The sequence below is a fragment of the Mesitornis unicolor genome, unplaced genomic scaffold (genome assembly GCF_000695765.1).
Source record: "Mesitornis unicolor isolate BGI_N332 unplaced genomic scaffold, ASM69576v1 scaffold6671, whole genome shotgun sequence".
Classification (NCBI taxonomy): Eukaryota; Metazoa; Chordata; class Aves; order Mesitornithiformes; family Mesitornithidae; genus Mesitornis; species Mesitornis unicolor.
Window position 1 is genome coordinate 108,451 of NW_010163072.1, and position 24,921 is coordinate 133,371.

Genomic DNA, 24,921 nt, shown 5'->3' on the forward strand with positions numbered 1-24,921 from the left:
ATGAAGAGCTAATTATGATGGACATAATACTGAGAGATTCCACTTGAATTCAAGTCTACCAGGCACTGCATGAGCAAATTGGTAGACAATTTCATGCCCTATCAGCTTAAGATATGAAATGATAGGGGTACACAATGAAATAGAACTGAAAAGAAGTCAATGCCCCTCTTATTATATCTGCGTGTAAAACTAGATTATGGATAAGTAAACCAAGAACAGCAGCAGGTGCCACTTCAAAATATATCATGGTAAGAAAATCAAGGACATCACCCCCATAGAAGACAAAGTACTCAGGTATCCTAGATTGTGCAAAAAACTCCTGTCTCAGCAAAGATAAAAATATTACTATCCATCTTTAACTGACAGTCATATTTAATTGTGACTCCTCTTTAAAATCTGCATATTTTTTCAAGGGAAAATTTCAAACACTCTAGTATTTTTTTTCATATCACACATCTTAAAATAAAAATAAAATTTTCAGTGCAAAACTGAATTTGCATCATCTAGATAGCAACTGCAGTTTCAATTCCCGAGCAAGAATGAATATGAGAAACCACTCTATGATTGCAAAAGAATTTGTCACTCATGCTAGTTATTATAGTATTCTGTGTACTTAGATCAGTTACTACCAATTGGATAGGTCAAAGCCCTAGTTATGAAAGAGGGAATGTAATATTATTGTATTTCTTAGATGCTGATTGACTGGATTGCTCAAAATTATGGTAGCCTGTAAGAAAGTGATCAGACAAACTCTTACTCTGCTGTCCAAAGTGAAAAAAATAAGTATAAAAGTCAAGTAGATCTCCTATTTCAGCACTGTCATAATAACTTGAAAACTCCATAGACAAACTGAATGTAGACTCACAAAAAAATTTGCTCTGGAAGGATTTTTTCTCTCTTGGTATGAACTGAATTGGTCTTGAATTGAAAGAGTGGAAAAAAGACCTCATAAAGTTAGATAATCAGAAATAAACTTAGCAAGATAAAGCAGATGAATGCTTGTCTTGCCCTTTCATTGATTTAGCTTTAACTTCTGCACGCAGACCTCTGTAAAACCTCAGAACATTCAGCCAGGGGTGGTAGAGCAGTTGACCCCATTAAGGGAGTACAAGGTTTGTAATGTGTTGAAGAGTCTCCATTCCCCATTCTTCTGGCTGATTTGCAGATGGGGAGAGGAGCAGTGGGACATCCTCTCTCCACGCATTAGCTCTTCCTAGAAGATGAATCACAGGACCATGGCCCCAGACACAGCTGGTCTGCAGAGGTGACTTCCACTGCTCCTCCAAAAACACATCAGCAAAAACATTCCTCTTGGTCATAACATAACCTCTGGTGAGAATACACAGTCAAGTTAGTCATATCTACCCACAGGTATAGCATTGGCCTTCTGGACCTTGGTGAAGTGCAACAGGAAAGACATGGCCACTGCCCAGGACAAAGCAACAGAGCCTCCTTATGCCATATGACTCCTTTAGCCCAGCCTGCTTTATGCTCAAATCCAAAAGATATTATTTTACTTTGCAAAAACTTAAAAAAACCTCCAAAAATCAATCTTAGATATTCTACTCAATAATTTGACGCAATACCAGTCTGACTGACTCCCTTTCTAGAGGCGTCTGTGACATTGAGATGTTTTGAATTGCCCATATTATAGAGGGGATGACTGTTTACAGGATATTATGTATATAAGAGGTTTTGCTTTTTTAGTCTCAGCTCTGTGAACAGGGCTAGCCCTAAGGCAAAGCCCAAGGCAGAAAGTGAAATACATTTTTTAAAGGCTGTTTGTTAATTGAGCCCTAAACTGCTTCCCTGTTCCTTGCCAGTTTTATCCTAACATAAGAACAAATCAATGTTAAGGCACTCTGCCAGATGCTGGGCAACTCAGACTACTCTAAGCCTCCTCTCACTGCCTTGGCAGCTGAGATCTCTCAGCACTATCCAAATTTTGCTCAGCATCAAACAGGATTCAGCCCTAAATGGGCTGCAATCTGCATATGAATATTTCAATTACATGCTGCTCTGCAGAATGAAAACAACCAGCAAAGCACAACCTGCTCAACTAAGAACTTGTAAACTGTGTGACAGCAATGGTTTTATAATTTCAGGCTGTTTATTATGCTTTGGGCATCTCTCTCCAAAAGGTTGTGCCTCTCTGTCTAGTTGTGCCTTCCTTGCAAAAGAAAGGTGGCAGGAGTTTTGGTAGAAGTTTTGCCAGAACTTTGCTGCCCTCCAACACTCAGTGCAGAAATTGATGAGAAAATGAAGAGGTTGCTTAGACCACAAGCCTGAAATTCACCCTTTTCTAAGGCCATTGGACTGAAGGAGGATGATCAGTAGCTATCGAGAAAGAAAAAGGCTCCATCTGGCAGAAGAGGAGGAGGAAGGCAGAGAAATGGTTGAGTGCCAGCCAAGCTCTGCTCTCAGACCTGCATCAAAATGCATGGGAGTGACAAGAGGGGCCCAACTCTTGTTTTATTTCCACGGCACCATCTTTTTTGGCATTTCACTTCCCCTTTAGGACACTGTAACCCATATGAATATTATCATCCAGTAAGTATCCATGAGAGGGCTTAGTAACTTCTCCTACTTCTGCATTGGTAGAATTTGGCCTCTGCCACAGAGTTGGACTTGAAACTGTTTTCTATGATCATGAAGATGAATTATGTGCAAGCAATATTTATGGTGTCTTTCTAAATCACCAGGAAGCTGGAGTATGAGCTCCAGAAGCAAATCAGAGCTTACAAATGGGTGACAGCTAAAATCCAGCACCAGCTGTTGGTGCCAACATAGGAAGACAGTGTTGAGGGCACGGTTGTTAACACTAGGACACATCAGACAGCCAAGTTGTAGGGGTGCAGGCAGAGGCAGAGCAGCCCAGAAAGGAGCCAGTGGGACATGGACCACCTGAAGATAAAAGAGGAATAAAATACTATGGAGGAGCTTTGTTGAACAGACACAGCCTAAGGCATAAAGTTGAAAGATAGGTAGTTACGGGGAGTCTATGTGGAAATTTGAGCTACAGTAAGATATAAAGGGATGGAGAGGCTGTTAGGATGAACATGAAAACAAGAAAATGGAATGAAGTGGCCTGGCAGAGAGGTCCCTATATTACAGGTAAATAATCTCTAAGAAAGAGTTTGATTGAAGAGCTGTCCAAATACCTTGACTGAACAGAGAGAAGTTCAGTAATCCAAGAGGAAACAGCCTAAAAGACATTTTCAGTATTTTCTGCTTGAGTCTCATGCTGCAGAAATCCTTTTTATTAGGCATCCTTCATCTCTTTACCAGTCTACCAAACAAAGCTGGGAAATAAACCTGTTTGGAACAGCAAACATCAAGGTGATTTAGAGGGAGAGGGAGAACTGCTTGGCTAGGTTTCCTTGTCTTTATTTTTAACTTAGCAATGAAAGGGAGGGAAAGTTTCCTGGTTACACAAATAAAAACATTCGTGCCTGTCAGAACTGCTACCACCTCATGAAAAGGGCTAAAGCCAGAGTGTAGGTAAGAGCTGTGAGATCCTTCAAAAAAGAAGATATCTGACACTTGCATGAAATTTCCCATTCAACATTGACCTCCTACTTTCCCACTCCTGAAGGGTTCATCAGTTTCCAGAAGCTTTTAAGAGCTTCTGGGAATGAAATGAAATCTTTTTCCTCTCTAGATGCTCTACTTTAAACCATCTACAATCACTTTTTATTTTCTCTCTTTAAAAAGCCACTGTACTTTGCTTTAAAAAAAAAAAAAGTTCTAGGTTGCAAAACAAAACAAGATCAAAATTCAGTATCATCCTACAGATCTGACCTGCTTTTCATCAAGATGCTGCTTTATTTCCTAAAGATTTTGATGAACCTGATGAGAGGCAAAGGTTAAGACAGAAACCAGTTGAATGTCAAACACTTCGTAAAGTTTTGTTCTCACACTGAACAAACTGGGAGAGAATTCGGTTGAATTTTGCTCTAAGTTTGATGCTTAGTTCATGTCCCTAATTCAAAGTAAATTTCAAAATGTGTGAAGTCAGACTTCTGTGGTCGATTAGTTTTACCAGACTTTATTATATGCACACTGTCTCTATACGGAGACATAACAACATCTAAAGAACTTGCAAAACTAACATAAATGCTACCAAGTACAGGAAAACAAGACAGACTTGCATAATAGGATGTCTAACACAGTGGACTATTTATGAGCCTCGAATGTGTCCCCACAGTCTTCATAAACCTATGTCTGATAATCTTTAAAATTATGAAAGATCACATTATCATCAATTCAACTCTTTCTGTCTTTGGATAATACATTTTCCCTGGCAAGACCTTGGATGTCACAGCAGTGTTTACATGGGTCTTCTGTACTGTTAAAAACAAAACCTAATAAAACATTTAAAGAGGTGGGTTTTTAAATGATAATAAATAGCAATAAATAGCCCTGACATGACTGACTGCATGGCTGAATTCATTCTAAGGACTCTCTCTTCAGTGTTAAACCCCTTGAGCAAATTACCTCCTTTGTCCCTACTTTAGGGCCATCAGTTAAGCCCTTGTATTCATCAGCACTAGTAATCAGAAATTATCTGGTACAGACATAGACAAGCAGTCTTCATGTCTGGATTCAGGAGTGTTTGCAGTCCTCGCCAAGGGAGGCCTCTCCCTCCTGATTTAGCATTGAGCTGCAAAATAAACAATCAGGCAAAAATTGCATCTCTCTGCTTGGAAACTGCAAACAAAACCCAAACAAATGAGTGTTTATCGGCATGAGCTTGGCAAATAGTGACTTCTCACCAATGGGCTATCCATGCATTACCTATGGATCATTATCTGTTAAATCTCCTCAATAACGTACTACATTACACAGAGATTGTTGGCAGGTTCCCTAATGGCAATAGGTGATGGCATAAGTGTTCATCAGAAAGGACTTGAAAATGAAAATTATGACATACGTATTCATCTTCCAAAAACTCCAACTGATAACAGCACTTGCTGGGTTTAGATTTACATTAGATTCTTTAGAATGACATTGTAAAGATTGGATTGGGCACATGAGTTATTTTGGTTTTGTTTTAGTTTCTTTGGCAGAACTATGAATACACAAGAGTTTTATTCTTGAAAAGTTGCCTAGACCTGAAGAAAAACAATCTAAAGCTATGTAGTAATAGGCATTCAGCACTGAAAACTCTCTACAGAGAACAGATATTCATAATTTTTCAATGATGCAGTCAGCAAGCTCCAGTACTGGAAGTGAAGCTTGATCAGGTCTCCTGTTTGCCACAACTTTTGAGGAACCAGTTTCTCCATGATCATAGCATCCTCAGTGTTTTCAAGAGGAAAACTGTTCCAAACACAAACAACATGACAAGGAACTTCAGAAAAAGGGAATAGCTTAAACATACAAAATGCTTCCCAGAAAAGCTGCTGTAACTCAGAGTTACAGTGGTTTGTGCTCCTAATTGAGGCCTTTTAGAAAAGCAAAACAACAGAAGACATGCAAGCTTCCAGAATAATCCTTGCAAAAAAATGCCAGTAACAATACACAACTAATTTTCTGATTATAACAACAGGACAACTGATTACAACTATGTATAATTCCTGCAAATTTGAAAGGGGAAGTCTGAGACAGAGAGGTTGAAGCAGCCAGGGAGCTGTGTCCATTTCTCACCGTGCATCAACTCCTCCACTTTCCATTGCGGGAGACCTTGAACTCTAGAGAAGGATTTATTTTATAGGGACATCACTGATATGTACATCTCCAGAGGTGTATCTTCAGCTAGTTGTCTTAAACTCACTAGAGGAGAGAAATAAGTATTTTTAGGCAGGACTCACTCAATCTATTTTGCACATCTGCTTTATAATACAATAAGACTTCACTCAAGAGAGTCCTGTTCCTCTACATTGACTATAAAGGGAATCTCAATTATTCACTCAGAAGCTGAAGTTTACTCTACAGATCTCTAAGATTAGATATCCAAGAGCTTACCCTTCTACAGAAGGTCTATAGAAAAAGTATGTGAACTTTTTTGGCATGGGAAAAAGAGAAATCTTTGCCGGAGGAGACTGCAGGAGTTTGTCAGAAAAAGAACTATGTAGGATTTTTTCTGATGCCCTGTGGTCAAGGTGATATCTGGCTCACGCTGTCCAATTTACTTGTTTGACCTCAGGAACTCAGATTTGCTTCTTGCAAAGCCCAGTCATTCAGGGCATACAAGCGTCCCTAAAACATAAGTCTGAAATAGAAGTTTTTGGAAGACTGAGAAGGGCAAATCTGAGTGTCCCACTTTCCTGATAAATGCCGCAACCTCTAAGTAATCCTTTAAGTTGGTGGTGGCAGAGACACCGCTGTTGGTCATAGAAATAACAAGATCCAATGCTGATCAGTTTTTTTTAAAGAACAAAAGCAAGGTCCTGGCCTATGAAACCTACAGGGATGGAGCCATCAGTGCTGGAAATTAGGACAGGTTTCAGAATGTCCCTGCACTTACTGTTACTACTGGGAGCTCCCATTTCTGTATTTTATTTTGGATTGCTATATCTCCCCAGGAAACCACTCTGAAGCCCACTCTGCAGGCCATTTACCTCACCAGGTAAGTTCTGTGAGACCCAAGTCCTTTACTGGATGTAGCCCAAAACTCATCTGGGGCTTGGACTGTCCCTCACTGACTTTTTGGAAATAAGGTGTCTACAGATCATTGAAAATTGTGCCTTTATACCACATTATGAAGTCAGGTATTTCTGTCAGCAGGTAAACAAACAACGTATTACAATAAATTTTTTATTCCCAACCTCTTTACTCCCCCACAGTATATTTAAGTATTCCCTTGAGCACATTATCAAATACACAATAAAACCAATACCGATGATAACGATGAGTGATGAGAGAAAAGTGTCCTGGCAGATGTCTAATAGGACATAATCACTCAACAGGAAGCATCCGGTACCATTTAATAACAATATTTCTCAAGATCAGTTATTTTGTTCAAATTTCAAAATCTGTAAGTCCTCCATCCCATTTTTTTTACCGGTTAATAAGATTTTTCTTCTTTTTCTCCACATTTATTGACAAGACTATTACTTAAATAAGTATTAGCTCTTTCTTAATTAGCAGGCAATTCAGCTGTGAATCACACACAAAACCTTGTCTGTTTTAATAAACGGTTACATTGCTTTACCAGCACTGAGCAATTAATTACTCAGAAACTGTGTTCGCTTTTTCATCTGGTATTTTCCTTGCATTTGCATTGTGCACTAACCCGTGCCACTGCCACTTAGACCGAGTTTTATTCCAAATTTAGGTTGCTTATGAAGTACCAAAAACCAGAACCAATTAATGGCTTGGAACAGGAATTCTTCTGTGCCCCAAATTTTCCATCATCTCCAAGAGCAGCCAGCTGACATCTGTCTGCTTCAGTGCAGCCCAGTTATCTGTGCATGTCTGGAAACCTGCACATCTCCAAATAATATTTGAAGGCCTTTACTTTCAGGTCATTCTCCCCTGCTTTCCTACGGCTATTTAGTATGTAGAAACAAGGCCTGGGACCTCAGACCTGACTCTTCTTTATAGTCACTCACAGCAGTGAATATCAAGCAGGGCTAACCCTTCACAGAAGCTGCCCAGGACACATTTGTCAACTTCAACAGGGCTGGACTAATTTATACCAGCTCCAGACCTTGCTTATGGTATTTTACATTCACTTTGCTGCTGCACGCGTGATCACACAAGCTGCAGGGCAGGAAAGTTAATAATTCAGCCCTCTTCCCTCCTCCACCCACATCTTCTATTTGTTAGTAAAACACCTACTCCATTCCCAGAGATGTACAGATATGCAACATAAATAAACTAATGCGGTATAGCCTTGAGGCATGTCTCTACATGCCTCAAAGGCACCTACCTTGGAGATACAGGATTGCTGTTCAAATGTTATACCTGTTTTTGTTAACTAATAATAAAAGACATGAAAATATAACACTGTGTCCCCCACTATTTATAGACTAAAACAGCTCCTTCCAAGATGACAGTAGGTAGCCTGGGTGTGCAGTCTGCGCAGTCTGTCCTGGCTTTTAGGAATGGCTTTTTATCACGCATCTCAGAAAATGTTTGGCTGATCAATGAGCACTATACTAGGCTGTCAGAGCATATTACAGTCCTATTTTGTGTAGGACTATTTTGACTTGTCAACTCAAGTAGAAGAATGCAAGTAAATTATATGAATATTTTGCATTTCAGTATTGAATGCATTATGATTTAAATTAGTAGGAACAAGAACTGGTTTGCAACAAAATCTGAGAAGCCTCTTGCAGCACAAAGGATGTTAGGGGTTCTCATGTTAAAAGTGGAGCATTGCAACTGGTTCTGACCCATGGCTGGCCACTCTTCACTGGACCCGGACCCTTCAGATATCTCAGCTGTGACCTCCCTTTTTGTCACTGTGGTCTGTCTTTCTCCCCTGTCCTGTTTCACATGGCTGACTTAAACTGGTAGTTCTCTCTCTGCCTCCACATACATCCTGTTGGGCTTCAAGCTTGTTCTGAATCCTTTTGGTTTCTCAGTCTAGGGAAATTCACTCAAAGTCATGCACTTTTCCAAAAGACTCATGCATTCAAGTGTGTAGCTCCATCCCTAACTCCAGGCATCAAAGAGTTTTACCTAAGGCAAGAGATGGGACACATGGGACACAACCACAACCACGCAGATGCAAGCATCAACCCATCAGGAAGGGCTTCATAAACCACTGCTTCCATACAGGTGTAAGAACATGCCTGTGAGTGTTTGTAATCTTCAGATAACAACTGTATTAAGAGGTTGAATGAGGTCTTCAAAGTTACATAGCAAGCAAACAGCAGAGCTAGAAATAGAGTGCATACATTCAACTCCTATCGTTATGTTTGCTACTTTATAGTCTTACATCCGGAACAGCAGCAGGGTGCAACTTCAGTACTCAGACAGTTTTGCTTAAATCTGTGTTCCCTTTTACTCATCAGCAAATTGCTACGAAATCTAGCTCAGAAAAAGGATGGGGCTAGACGCTCAGCAGGTATAAACCACCTGAGCTCCATCACAGTCAATAGCTAGCTTGGTCTTCAGCATAAATAAAAAGGTTATGATTACATTTTTCTACCAGGCATATACATATAATTAAATCATTTGTAGAATCCCTTCTTTTATTCAGATGACAAAGACTTCCTGTAGATGAAGTCTCCTTCACTAAACTGTCATTAACACAGGTATTCTTGTTTGACTGATAAAAGGCTGATCAAATGCTCTTTTACTTAACCAGCCTATTTTTATTCATACATTAAACACTGTCTCAATGATCATTTTCTCTATCTTGCATATAGAGAAACCACTGTTTACTATCAGAATGTGCTTTTCTAGTAGAAGACTGACATACTGTAGTTCCTGAACTGGTAGGTTGGATTGCTGATAAAACTGAATAACCTTAGAAATTGTACAGAGGTCTCCAATAAGCCTTAGTAAAGTGCTGGTATCAGCATGCAGACACATGCATGTCTCAACCCCACCACCGCCACTCAAATGCAGTCCTGTTGAAATAATGATAGCTACAGTGTTCCATCAAAATGTAAATTACATGACAAAAGACTGCTGTGATAAATGAGATGAGACAAACAGGAAAGTCCATAATAAGACCAGGCTAAGGAACTCTGGCTCTTTCATTTGTAACTGTTACCAGTGTCTAAGGAACAGTACAGAGGTTCATTAGTCCTACAGTTGAGATGGACCAACACAGCCCAAGAAGTTAGTTCTCTCACCCAAAACTACAGAGGCACTGTGGGCTTAGATTAGGACCTTCAGCTCCTGGTCCTGCATTTAAATAAACATTTCTCTTAATGTGGTCACAAGTCTTGAAGCCGCTCTCAACTACTGGAGCAGTCACGTTGCTTCAATCCCAGGTGCTATTTTGAAGCCCCGGTTTTGGTTGCTATTGTGAAGATGGCCAAGAGAGGGCACCCGGCCCTTTCCTACATAGACCACCCCTCCAGCCCCGCCGTGAGAGCTCCAAGAAACTGTAACGGCCCAACCAGCTCCGCTTTTTGGCAGAGCTCACTTGCAGGAGAAAACTAACATGTCCACTGATCTACGTGAATCAATCGGGCACCATGCAGCAAACGCCCCGAAAGCTTCAGGATAAGGGAATTTCTGGCCTGGTTGCACAAGTGTCCCTCACAAACTGGGTCCCACAAAATGCCCATGCGCAGATCAACGGGCACCCGAAGTATTTTCTCCATAAATACCCATTTTTATTTCAAAGTGAGACAAATCAGAAATAGCCCTGATGATTTTCATGCCTCAGGTGTTCCAGCACGCAAGCATGTCTGCTCGTGCTGAGGCTGACAGGACAGGACAGGTTTATTTGCTTGCCCTTCTTCATATAGTAAGTGGCATTTGGTAAATTATTGTCAGACCACTGAAATCTAATAACATGGATCACTACAAGACCATTACAGCCCCTGAACAATACTGGCACTATATGAATGAATAAAAACCCTGCCATCTTTGACAAGGGGATATGTAGCCCTCAGGGTATTCAGGGGCAAGGTCTGATTTCCAAAACTTGGTCAGGAAAGGTGCTCAAAATTATAATGCATTTGGCCAAAAAGCCCTTCCTGTAGATTTTAAAGATTTGTGGCAGTGACAAATAAAATCACTCTCTAAACCAATCCTTTTCAATATCATTTATGAATGCGCTGTTGAAATCTGCATATCACTACAATATGGAAGAATATTGGTGTAGAGACACATCTACTTTGATGCATACATACATATTAAAATACAGATATTGCCAGTCTGAGGATGAGACAAAAAATATCAACATTAATAACATCTGCTTAATGACACTTCAAAAAATACAGTTTCTTAACACAATGTACCTGCCAAAGTGTTCAACTGATTTTACATCATGTCAGGGAATAGCTGGCAAAGCTTTCAGCTGCACAGGCAAGCTAGTAATCAATGAGAAGAAATGCAATTCACCATGCTTGATAGGTGAGCTAGTGAGGCAGCAATACTTCTGAGAAAATGTCAAGAGTGACACGCGGGCACCCTCTTTCTGTCTCGCGTGCTGAAGCCAGACCTGCTTTCACAGGCAAATTGACACTATAATTGCAAGATGTTTCTACTGATATCAGGCAGAAATTATCAATCACAGTCCAGCAGAAGGCAGGTGAGATTGCCCAATAAATATAAATTTTCTTATATTTCGAGTTGCAAAAAGGGATATTAAATTTAGATTGGTTTTCATGCCTCAAAAACCTTTCAATCATTTGCAAATAAAAGAAGATATACACATATGAAGATATCTCCTTAAGAAGCAGCATGCTGAAAGTAGCTACTAGATCCAATTTTAAATCCTGTTATTTTTAAATACTCTTCACAGCAGAAGTAACATAACCACAACACATTAAGAACTGGAATAATCACTAATCTGTATGAGTTCGAGTACAGAATTCATTGATGTAAAACCTCAACTGCAAGGGTTAGATTTTGCCTGGAGCAATACCTGCCAGTAGTCCCACTGAAAATAGAGCATACTCTCAGAGAAATGCTATTAGGGGAATGATGGGGGGGGGTGAAGCTTGAACTTTAAAGCATCAAGTTTAAAATTCTCATCATGGCTTTCAGATAGTTCTGACTGCTGTCGCAAGCTCCCACCGCATGTCCCAGCACATCTCACCCTTGTTAGCAATGCAGTTCCTCATCTCTTCCCTGAGATTCAAGACGTGCCCAAGTTACTGCTCCCGTTCAGTCACCAGCACCCACTCCATTCCCTCATGTCACTGCCCCCAAAACCAGCCTCAGCAGTGGTTGCACGAACCAAGGACTAATTGTGCTCAGAGAAACTGCCGCATCAGGTCCCCTTAGTGCTCTGTTTAGGATACTGCTCAGTTTTTCTAGCCCACCCACGCAGGGTTTCTAGGTCAGGAGCTCTGCTTTTGTTCCAGTCATGCTGTTAACACTAAACAAGGAAATGACTGCAACAAGAGAAGTGTCATTTTAACTAATTCTCCTGTGTATCAGTACCACCACAGAGCAGCTCAATGTCTGATGACTAAACTGTGACTCTAGGGGTAGGCCTGACCAAAATGCAAAGCCCATGACATGCTGACCCTGAGAAACCCCTCAAGACACAAAGTCCTCCCCAACGCCTAAGCAAGAAGAGACAAAAAAAGGCATTTGCGGGCAGTGAAATATGAGGATGCAACTGTACTGTGCTCCAGGCCTTTCTTAAGCAAACCTCATCCCATCCCCATAGAGGTCTATCAAGCAAGATGTCCCTGTGGCAAAATTTGGCCACTAGACATCTGCAGACTGCCAGTATGTCCTGGCGGCCTTTCACAGAAAGAGAAGGGAGATGGCAGAGATGAGGGAGGCAGGAGCAGGCAGAGGCATGGCCTTGCTGAGGGAGGGCAGAGCAGGAAGGAAGCCTAATGGCCTAGCAGGCCCCAGCACAGTAAGGGGACAGGGAATGGGTGGTGGCCTCTCCCATAGATATGATCCTGGCTAGTGCTGGCACCTCTCCTGAGGAGTAAGAGCCAGGGAGAAGGCACTCATAAGGCTCTTGTCCAAATTTAAGCAGGATTGAAGGAGAGGGGATCTGGGCCTTGGCAGAGGAGCCTTCTGTGGGCAGAAGATCCTTCCTGGCAGCATTTTCAGGCACTGGGAAGAGGCAGACACAGCCCTGGGCATCCTCCGCACCTCCAGAGTTGCCTCCTGTTAGGAAGCATGCCCTGATGGTGCGATGGCCATCAGCCCGCTCGCTGAGGTGGAGAAAAGGTCCTCAGCTGTTCAAATCAGGGGCTTCCATATTTCTGCAACCCTGCTATAGATGTATGTGAACCCATTTATTTAAAAATACCTTGGGTGTTGGAAAAAAACACCTCAGAACACTTCTATTTTTGGACATGAGGACAAACAGGACAGTCAGCAGTGCATACACTCAGATCTTCATGGCAGGAGGGCAGAATGACACTGTTCTATTAACCAAGTTGAAACACATTCAGAAATAAAGAGCCAACCACATACTGAATTTCTGCAAAGTGATATCTGAAACACGCCCAACTTCTCTATAAGTATCAACATGGGGCAATTATCACTAAACAGTTTCTCCAGAGCTGCCAAGACCATGTTTAAAAACAGTTATGGAGACTATCCAAGCAAGGAAACATTAACAGCTCAAAGGACAGGTGCTTAGAAGTATCATGGAACGAGGTCAGAAGCTAGAGCTGGAAGGGCAGGATAAATCCAGCTATCTACAGTTTGCTTTATGTTTTCCTAGATAAACATATCTGTAGGTATGTATCAAAAATTCCGTCTGCAAGCTCGTGGCAAGTTCAACTTTGTTGTATTCACATGACATAAACAAGCTTCCTTTGTAGGGCTTGCCCTTCCTTTTTACTGAAGTTAAGACAAAAGCTGCGAGCTGCTTTATCATGGAGTTAATCATACTTAGGCCTAAAGATGCACCTTCTGCATCGCCACTGACTGACAGTTATGCAGTACATTGGGAAAGAGAAAGAATTCCTCATTATCTTTATAGAATCACAGAATGGCTTGGGTTGGAAGGGACCTCAAAGCTCATCCAGTCCAACCCCTGCCATGGAAAGGGACACCTCCCACAAGCCCCAGCTGCTCAAAGCCCTGTCCAACCTGGCCTTGAACACTTCCAGGGAGGGGACATCCACAGCTTCCCTGGGCAACCTGTGCCAGTGTCTCACCACCCTCACAGTAAAGAATTTCCTCCTAATGTCTGGTCTAAATCTACCTGCTTTCAGTTTAAAACGGTTACCCCTTGTCCTATCACTACACTCTCTGATAAAGAGTTATTCCGATCTCTCCTGTACCACTGGAAGGGCACAATAAGGTCTCCCCAGAGATGGAGGCTCCAGGCTAAATAACCCCAACTCTCTCAGCCTGGCCTTACCACAAGAAAGACTTTGAGGCACTGAAGCACATCTAAAGAAGGGCAGCAAAACTAGTGAGGGGTCTGGACCAAAAGTCTTATGAGGAGTGGTTGAGGGAACTGGGGGCGTTTAATCTGGAGAAAAGGAGGATCAGGAGACACCTTATCGCTCTCTACAACTCCCTGAAAGGAGGTGGTAGCAAGGCGAATGTTGGTCTCTTCTCCCATGTAACAAGCGATAGGACAAGAGGAAATGGATATTAGGAAAACTTTTTTCACCAAAATGGTTGTCAAGCACTGGTACAGGCTGCCCAGGGAAGAACAGCTGCTTGCAGAGCACAGAGGATGGGGGTCTGTCCTCTAAGGCTATTCTTGCTGAGAGTTGCTGAGGAACTTCTAGATTTGTTGCAACTGCTGCTGTTCTAGAGAGAGCAAAAGAGCAAGCTTGAGAGATATCTATTTAGTTCTTCTTTCAGCGGATTTCACCTTAAAGAGGTGCTGTTGAAGAGGCTAGATGTGAAATAGGAGAACCCATCAAGTTTAATTTGAGGAATATAAGGGGAAAGGAGAACAGCTTCACATCTGGCTTGAAAAACATTCCCCTGCAGTGTTTGTAACCCAATTCAGCACAGCACTGGAACATTTTATTCAGGGACTAAACCGAAGCAGCTGATTTCTTGCTCAGGAAGAACAAGAAAAGGAAGAGTTCCCAGAAATAAGTAATGAAAAACAACAACGAAAAGTAAGTTTTAAAGTCCTTTGTGTCTGAGTCAGATATGAGGTACTTCTGATAACAAAGACAGATGTGTGGTATGTGTCCCCTCATCCCTTATCACAACCTATCAGGCTGTTGGACCACAGCAGAATAAAACCCTGTTACAATAGGTCTGAATATCCAAGAAAAATCTCTTTGCAATTCAACAGATGCTGGGAAATAGCAGGGGAAGAGTGTGTCTCCTGGTTTCAGCATGGCTATAGTCTCTTTGAAGGCTCTGAAAAAGGCAAGGAGCTGATCTCTGAACAGAATACCTAATTTCCCTAGTATAATAACCACTCCATTTTTGTTTGACCCAGACAGTTACTTCAGCTTAAAGGTGAGACAGAGAGAGATCTCATGGATATTAGATTTTATATCCATGCCAAGCAAGCTGTAGTTTCCATTTTGCATATTATCTTTTACTACTTCTTGAAAGCACCGGAAAGAAAGAAAGTCTGACATATGGAAGGAAGCAATTTGTCACAAACAGGATAGAGTGGTGCTTATACACAGCTGTGCTGCTTTCAATGCTTTTTATTTTCATTGACCAATGCATGAGGACCGCTTATATCTCAGTGAGCCAAACCATGCAAGTGTTGCCTACCCATTCCTTCACTTTGCTTTTCCTGTCGTTTCTCTACAAGCCTCATAGTCCTGGAGGTGAAGCTGTGGCACAGGAACTCAAAAAGGCAATGGAGTGGGGGATGCACATGTCCTCAGCTGCTGTCTCTGGAGCCACACTGGACCCATGTTCCTCACATTTGCCCAGAAAAAAGTACATTTCCCTTAAAATATGTTAAGTATACAGTTCAGTTGTTTTTCTAACAAGAAAACTGTAGTTTAAGCAGTTTCCAGGCTGTGCGAAGTATAGTTTGTTTGTTCAGAGATAGGGATCCATACATTACATCAATCTCAACTCCAGTTTTAAGATCCCTTCAAGCAGTTTTCGATATCTTTATGCCAGTTGCATAAGCAGGCCTGAGACTTGCCATAAAAGCTAAATGAGGAGGTTTCCCTTTTTAATCGTCAGCTTCACAAATCTGACTTTGACACAGAAATGCTGATGTGCTCAGGTGAGCTTTTCCCAGAGATGCAGCCTGTTCAATATGTCCAGCTCACCAGTAAGACTTGCAGGGCTGTATTTTCCACAGCCTTTTTCAGATGCTTTTGCATCTGAAGTGCAGCATAATTTGTTAAATGTGATGCTAAGCAACAAACAGAAAGAATCCAAACCAGTAAGTTTAAAACATGATGGACATACCAGTTCTCAATGCAATGCTTTGGCTCCTGCTATGAAATCTTAATTCTACCATGGAGACGTTGTTGTGATATCAGTTACAGGGAACAGAAGCTTTATAGCCCTCTCAGTACATTAAAATATGATGAAAGCTAGCCATATTTAAAGAAACTTTTCACATATTAGCTGCTATACATTGCTGGCAACACTTACAAAATACTAATTACTTTATAGCTAATTTTGTTCTGATTCATATATTGCTTAATTAGGAATTTACTCAAGAGCAGATGGCTGTCTTCATTAAATCATGATATATTCTACCCAAATGGAAGCAGCTGTTTTTTTGAATACACTATAATTTATTTCCTAGATGCCAGAAATCACACTGAAGGGAATCCAGACTATAATCATTCAGTTTGTTTTCATTGGAGCTTATTTACAATAAACTTTGAAAGTTTTCAGCAAACAGAAGTCAAATATAGGTGATGTTTGTTAACAACAAGGGCAAATTTCTATTATTGAATACTTGGTACTAAATCTATATTCATGCAAGTACTCCCAGATGTACATAGCTGATGGTCCTGCCATGCTACGTGCTGCATACAGACATCGATGAAAGAAGCCAACATGGAAAGAGCTTCCAAAATATATAACAAAACAGACAAAAGACAAGAAGGAAAAAAAGTTGATGTCTGTCTCCCACTTCACGATGAAAAACAGAAAAGAAACTTGGATGAAGAACATTGTCAGAGTCCCAAAGACTGGCAGACAGAACGAACCTGACTCTAAAATGACCTTTCCTTTTCCTTTCACAGTTTCACTGAACTGAGCTGGTAGCACAATTGGTAAGTGCCATGTGCTCTGATATATTCTGCAATTCTTTTCAGTGTATTTAACAGAAAGACAGCTTTTCCTACGAAAGCTTTTTCTTAAATTTCTGGGCTCCATTTTTCTATATACAAAAAAAGAGCAAAGTTGAAGCTCCCCGATTATGTTCCTACTGCTTTCTTTACCATGCATTGATATGCAGAAGTCATCAGGGAGCCTGGCTGTACAGGCAATGATCAAACGCTCCTGCTCTCCTATGCAGAGAGACTTCTGTGGTAGAACCCAAGATCTCTCTACGCATCTAAAATTTCAGATGCTCCTCAAAGCCTCTGGAAGCACTGAGGGAGAGCAGGACTTGTAGATGGTAATTTCCAAAAATATACCGATTAAATATGGTTTGGTAACCAGGCACTGAGGTTACATTCTTTGTGCAGTATTACTCCCACTTCCAGAACTCTCTTCCTCCTCTGTTTCCCTTCATCCACAGCTCAGCTCTTCTGCATCCTTCATGTCTCATGGTTCCTTTTCCCCGTTCTTTTTTAACTGTATCTTTGAGTTCAAAAATAATACACAAAGGTATTTTTTTTGTAAGTTATACATTATAAAGACAGTAGTTACTCAGTAAACATCTAAGCAGGAATTCTGTATGTATGTGCAAGTACTAAATTCATTAAAATCACAGCATTTGTAAATACCCTGTACAACCCTTGTTAGGAGAGTGCTAGAACCTCTGTTTTTAACAATGACAAATTCCATTTAGCCTCCAAGTTCCTCTCTTAGATTTGAAAAGAAAGTAACAGCAACTTATTTTATATAACTTCATGTCTTTGAGAAGCCATGTAATGATTTGTCTAATTTTCCAGAAATAAAACCACCTCATTATAAAAGCCAAATTTTATTTCGATGAAGGCAAGAAATCTATACACAAGAATACATCAGAAAAGCATATACTGTGATTCAGTGCAAATAGAGACAAGAAAGGCTCTGGAACTAGGAAAAATGTATCAAGGTATGTTTATCCATCAAAAGTTTTCCCAAAAAAAAAACCCACTACTGAGTTGCCTTAGTGTGCTAGCATTTTCCATTTTCCCCTCAAATTCAATTTGGAGAGAAAATGTTATTTCAGCTTGTGTGCTTGTTGGCAAATTGCCTAACCCAAAAGCTAGAAATTCAGTGCCTGACTTCTAAGTCAACATTCAGAAAAGGATTTTGAAAACAGATTAGATTTTCTTTTGGAAGCCTATTTGATTTAGAAAAAGTTATGGGACTGGAGAGCCTATTAATCTAAAATATAGGACACTAATTATTTGGAGAAAGAAGTATAGTTCTCAAAACACTCTGTGACCATGCTAGGAGTTTGCTGAGCCTTTCATCACTTTGTAAACAGTTCTATACTTTTTATGGTTCCTTTTCTCTCAAAATCTGTGAACAAATTATTCAGATTTATGTACCTAGCATGTCTCTGTAGCATCCCTTGGATAGAAGGGAGCAGCACAGACAGACCACAGCATCTTACTTTGGTGTGAATGGGAATGACAGTAAGCAAGGGAGAGGCCAGCAGATTTTGACTGGGAAATACTCCTGGGAAAAGGAGGTACACTAAGTATTCAGCAAACGAACAAGCATCCTATCACACCCTCCTGTTTGTCTGCACTAAGCCTCATTTATGACACATACGCCTTCTCAGCAGGTAAGAAAATCAGACTTTCCTCCATTCCTGTCAAAACAGCAGAGCTGTCTTCTTCAGCTTGCCTTCAAAACAGTTCTTCAAGGAAAGGTGCTACCTCAGGGAAAGTACCAAGCACAGGAAATTTCTGTTCCCAAGATGAAAGTTTCATATACTTACAAAACAACTTAAAAGCAGAGGGCTGCACTTTGCAACTGTAACCATAGAAACAGATACCAGTATCTGTATTAATAGAGACCTGGGATTCCACCCTGCATAAATTACCTCATCCAAAAATGCTTACCTACTGAGGCCATGCTATTAAATAAACATTATTCCAGCATCTCTTACATCAGTGATGTGGAGCAGCCTCTTGCTGCCGAGGACAGGACCAGAGTCTCACAAACTTGTGGCTTTCAGAGCCCTCAGACCTGCCTAGCTCAATAGAAAAGCCACCTCCCCGCTGCTGAGGGGTCTGGAGCACCAACCATATGAGGAGGGGCTGAGGGAATTGGGGCTGTTTAGCCTGGAGAAAAGGAGACTCTCTGCAACTACCTGAAAGGAGGTTGTAGTGAGGTGGGGATCAGCCTCTTTGTGCAAGTAACAAGCGACAGGATGAGATGAAATGGCCTCAGTTTGTGTCAGGGGAGGGTTAGATTGGCTATTAGGAAAATTTCTTCTAAAATTTCTTCTAAAATTTCTTCTAAAATTTCTAACTGAAAGGGTTATCAGGCACTGGAATGGGCTGCCCATGGAAGTGGTGGAGTCACCATGTCTGGAGGCTGAAGGATGGGTAGATGAGGTGCTTAGAGATGTGGTTTAGTAGTGGACAGGTTATGGTTGGACTTGATCTTAAAAAGGTATTTTCCAACCAAATGATCCTATGATTCTATGAACTCTCATCTCTCTGCTTTTTTCACTCCTCTGTTTTGTTTTCCCTTGTCTCACAGAATCACAGAATATCAGGAGTTGGAAGGGACCTTGAAAGCTCATCCAGTCCAACCCCCGTGCCAGAGCAGGATCACCCAGACTGGGTCACACAGGGTCCAGGCGGGTTTTGAATGTCTGCAGAGAAGGAGACTCCACAACCTCTCTGGGCAGCATGTTCCTTTCGCTTCTTTCATCTCTTCCCCTTCATCTTTTTGAGCCATATTCTTCACACTCCCCTTTCTTGCACTTCTGCTTCTCTGCAAATAAAGCCAAGGAGTAACCAACCCTTGAGGTCAAAACCAATTGTGGAGAGGGTGCTTGTAAGGTGACTTCCCTACCCAGCACAGCTGCTGACTTCACTCCACATCATCTGCACGATCCCCTGTCAGACAGCAAAGCACAATGCCCTGTGCCATGTCCTGGAGTGCACCCACACACACACTAAGTTTTCCCATCCCCAATGCCACATGAGGCACTGGACTGCCAGTTTTCATGCATAACAGTGGAAACGCACCACATGCCCTGAAGCTAAGGGATTCATTAAAGGACAATATGCATTATGTGGTACCTGTAACACACAGAACATCATTTTGCTCAGTAGAAAAAGTGGTTATTTTTGATTACTCTTTTTAATGAAGGGTGGTTGTGAAAATAAATAAGCCTCACCAACTTCTTCCAGAGGTAATTTTTCTTGTACTTCACAGTAATAAAAATGTAACTGCATTTTTTAATGCATCTGGCAAACACAGCTAGAGCGATAGTAAAACTGACATGCTGAAGTAGCAGTGATATGCTAAATTTGACATCTTACTCTCCATAATGCATCAGGACAGTGGAACCAATCATTCATAAAGTCTCCTTTGAGATTTATGGAGATCAGCTTGAAGTGACAGTTCATTGTTGCTGGTTTACATCTATTGGAATGAAAAATAAAAGTGTGCAATACAAAGAATTTACTGGGAAAATTGTGTTGCAGCTAAAAATAATTTAAAATATCCTTCATACAATCCTATTTCCAAACAATCAGAACATTCACAAAAGATTCATCTTTTGAGTTGATTTTTCATGTAGCCTAATGTAATCTCTAGGTATTTGTCAAGAAATAATTAGCTGATATAACTCCTTGCATTTTACATTTCATCTTAGTTCTTACTGCTGGAAAGAGACTCAGAGAGGGTTGAAGAGAAAGGCTGATAAACTGTGTCTACTCTCCCAAGCAAAATAGCTTCCTCTGCCTGATCATCTTGCTGCATTATATGAATTTTCTTCAGGACTTGCTTTTGAAGTGAACCAACTACTTCTCCCCAAGACAAAACTGAATGAGACTATTTCACTCCAGGAAGTGGTTGCTTCAGGCAGGATGAGCAAGACTGTGCCCAACCAAGATCTCTCCATCCTAAGCCATCTCCCACCAGGCTTTGAACCTCCATGTATTTTCATGCCACCTCCAAGAGTAGGCAACTTTGGACTCCAAACTACAGGAACATGCCTCTGGCAGACTGTGACACTCCTCAGAGTATTTCAGGAACTCTGGAAAAATTGCCTCCAACTCCTTTCTTTCCACCACTATCACCCCCACAAAAAGGACATTTCGAAACAAGGGGAACATAAAAAAACCTGCTGTGGGAGGAACTGCAGCTTTTCAAAATGTCAGGTACCATTCAGCCCCAACACCTCCCCTCATGTTGTCAAATACTGTACTATGCATGTGAAAAGATGCTTTTAAGTGTCTGTGTGTGTGTAGATGTTATTACTGGAAACAGCAAAGGGATAGGGACTGCATTAATTATATTTGTACAGTGCTTAGCACAACAGAGGTCCAGTTCTGCCATGACTTCTGAAAGCATCTTGATTAACTCAGTCTTTCAGTCTCACAACAGCAGCAGCAGCCCCACTGCACAGAAGATGCCCATACTTCTCTGTACCACAGGTAAATGGCAACTTCTCCTCTGTATTGCATAGATATGGAACATTTATATAAACTGTACTTCTGCACAGAAACTTCAGGCATTTTGCTTTCACGGTAGCTGCTAAGAGGTCTTTATGAGAAGATTTTTTAGGATATTTTCTAAGAGATGGTAATTTTCTAATTACCATTAACCATGATATTCTTGTGGAATGATGAGTCTTGGAAAGAGTTGGTTGGGACTGCCCCCTAGCATCTGCCACAAGCTCTTGATGCAGATTTAACAAGCATGTGGGAGACCATATGCAAAGTCAAACTATAAAGGCAAAAAAAGTCAACTTTGCCTTTCTACTCAAGTGCATGGAAAGCTGGAGCAAAATTACACTGAATAAGAACAGACCAGAAAGATCATGAAAGCCAGTCTGAAGCTGACACCATTCTGTTCTTTGGACACACATGGATCTAACTCACATCAAGCAAACCAGGGTAATAAGGAATGACCCCAGTGGGAGAGTGGGATCAGATCAGTGGCAAGAATTTAAGATTTTTTTTTTCTTCCTAAATTTATTCAATTGGATGTCTGAGCTCTTTCCAAGTTAATGATGCAAATGTAGTCAATCTTTTTGCAGTTCAGTACAACACAGGGACTATCCCAATTGGAAAGACCTCATTTAAAATACGCTGGCTAAGATTTTGTAGCCCTTGGTCGCGTTGGGAATGCGCAGCTTCAAATTAGCTCCAAAAAGGTTGTACAAGAAAGCTAAAGTCATCATGTTTACTACTTCACTTTGCTGAGGCTTCGAGTGACTTTGTGCTTGCTGTTGCATTTCAAAGCATACCTTGTGGTTTTAAGTCCTGTTTCCTGAAGAGACTCTCAGGCATTTTTCCACACTGCTTGTAAGTTCAAGGATCTGAGAATTAAGGGTTATTTATTACCTTGGGAAACACCAAACTTTAGTTCAAGCTTTTACAGAAAGAAGCTGAGACATGAGTTCCTACTGAACATTTCCAAAGGCTGCTGACAATTTGCTTTATATTTCTGAAGCAACTTTTAAAAGGCAGCACTTGAAAGTAATAGTCTATTTTCCTTGAGATCTTCAGTAAAAATTCACGACAGCAGCAATAACAGAAGAAATAAGACATGATCAAGCACGACACTGATTAAGATGTCTTCATTTCTTGCATCACAAACAAATTTTTAACACAAAAATAAGTGCAAGTTTGGTTTGGTTTAGAAAGAAAACAAGGTTACCAAATGGGGTTACAGGCTGAGAGTCATGGGTGATAGACTCCACTGCTTCAAATTACGGACAGTGATCACAAGTAATCATGTTGTGGCTTCCTAACAGGTACATAATGCATCAGCTAAGCCTTGGTGACTGCCTATCCAGGTGTCTCTCATTCACCCCAGCTGCAAATAAAATGTATTGCGATGGCTTAATCTCTCACCATGTGTCACTTGAGCTGGTACCCGACTACACATATGCACACATTAATTTTCAATCAAAGTGCATCACCGTAACCCATCACATATCTTGTGACTGCATCAGACCAGGAAGACGACCTCTGGTAAGTTCTGTAGCTCAGGTGAACAGAGCAGTTCATCAAGTACTTCTGTAAGTTTTGTCTATACTCTTAAACTCTATGAAGGCCCTGTGAGACTGATTCATTTCACATGGAGTATTATAGGGAATACTTAAGCTATGTTTCTGTTCAACTTCTGCAAATGAAAACAGTCGCATGAAAGGCGCTGCTAACCCAATTCACTCAAAATTCATGGAAAAAACTCAAAATAAACAAAAAAGCTACCAAAAAGTTCTGGGATTTCTTATTTGCCTTCTGGGTGTATTGTTTAATCCTAAGTCTCCCTAGAATCTTTTAATGTTTTCCCCCAAACTCTACATACTGAAGTCCTGTTCTGTAACATAAGAACACCAAGATGCTCAAATATTTGTTCAAGAACAAGGATTTGCAAAAAGCCATTCATTATCATGAGCCTTTAGGTAAAAGCATAGAAGCTGTAAATTCAACAAACAAGGCAGCCTTTTAGTAGCACGTACTTCACCAAAGTCATATGCAAACGGGTATTAGAAAGAGCATCAGTGAAATCCACAACTAAGCATGAAATCTTCTTGCCTGGATTTAAGGGACTAAGAAAATAAGAACAAGGTTGATTTTAAAGTGTTAGTCTTCTAGTTCACAGAGAACTTATGTAAACATCTTGGGTGGACATTGTCAATTTGTATCTCCACAGAAATAGACAGCAAACCAGTGCTGAAAGACAAAGTGCAGTTAGCCAAAAGAGAGAAGCTGGTCTCTGACTCTGAGCCACAGCCTGAATTTACATCCATGGACATTCACACAGGCCAGGTTTAGCATCATTAATTTAACTTCCCCAGGTGAGGAGAGACACAGGCTCCTCCAACAATGTCTAATTAAGCAACTCTTTTCATAGAACCATAGAATAATTGGGCTGGGAGGGACTTTCAGAAGTCATCTAGTCCACCCCACCGTGCAATGAGCGGGGACATCTTCAACTAGCTCGGGTTGCTTAAAGCCCTGTCCAACCTGACCTTGAATGCTTCCAGGGATGGAGTGTCTACCACCTGTGCCAGTGTCTCACCACCCTCATTATAAAAAAATTCTTCCTTTTATGTAGTTTAAATCCACCCTGTTTTAGTTTAAAAACCATTACCTCTTGTCCTATGGCAACAAACCCTGCTAAAAAGTTTGTCCCCATCTTTCTTACAAGCCCCCTTTAAGTACTGGAATGCTGCAATAAGGTCTCCCCAGAGCCTTCTCTTCAGCCTGAACAACCCCAGCTCTCTCAGCTTTTCCTCACAGGAGAGGTGCTCCATCCCTCTGATAATTTTTGTGGCCCTCCACTGGACCCGCTCCAACAGCTCCATGTCCCTCCAGAGCTGGATGCAGTACTCCAGGTGGGGTCTCACCAGAGCAGAGAAGAAGGGCAGAATCACCTTCAGGGCCTTGGAAAGCCTTTTCTGTCAGGAAGAAAGTCTTAATTTACACTTACAAGACAATTAATGGTCATCAGCTTCTGAGCGACATGATGAGATAACCCTGTTATAAAAGGCCACCTATTTAACATTGTTACTTTAATGGTGTGACTGGTTATATGTCAACATAATGGATGGCCTGCCACTTTAACAGTTGCTATTATTGGAATAAGCAGTGTAATTGGTGCATTATTACTTTAATTCTTCTTCATTAGGAAGGTTATTAAGGTGCACTGTAAGTTAGAGTAATTGTACATTTCAATTAAACGGTTAAGGAGTTTGGAAACAAATAGCTCTAGGATCTAGCACCAACGCTTGCCTTTGAAACGTACAGCAAATTTATATATATAACAATTGTTTGGTTTTGGCAAGGGTAGAGAGATGGAAAGACATGAAAACAAGTGGGTGTTTACCATTTTTGATTCTATTTCATGTAAGTTCACAATCTATCTCATTTGTTCCTTTGTACACCTCCGCAAGTTTCTAAGCACTTGAGAGATGCTGCGTCTCTGAAAGAATGTGAGATAGAGATGTACTTTTCCATCTTTCACAGAGAAGCTGAGCACTAGATGCACTACAGCTCAGCACACTGAGATTTACGTGTTGCCATGATTAAGGGCCTGCCTCCCTTCGCACTGTGAACAAAGATGACCTTGTTCTGTTCATGCTTTGAGTGA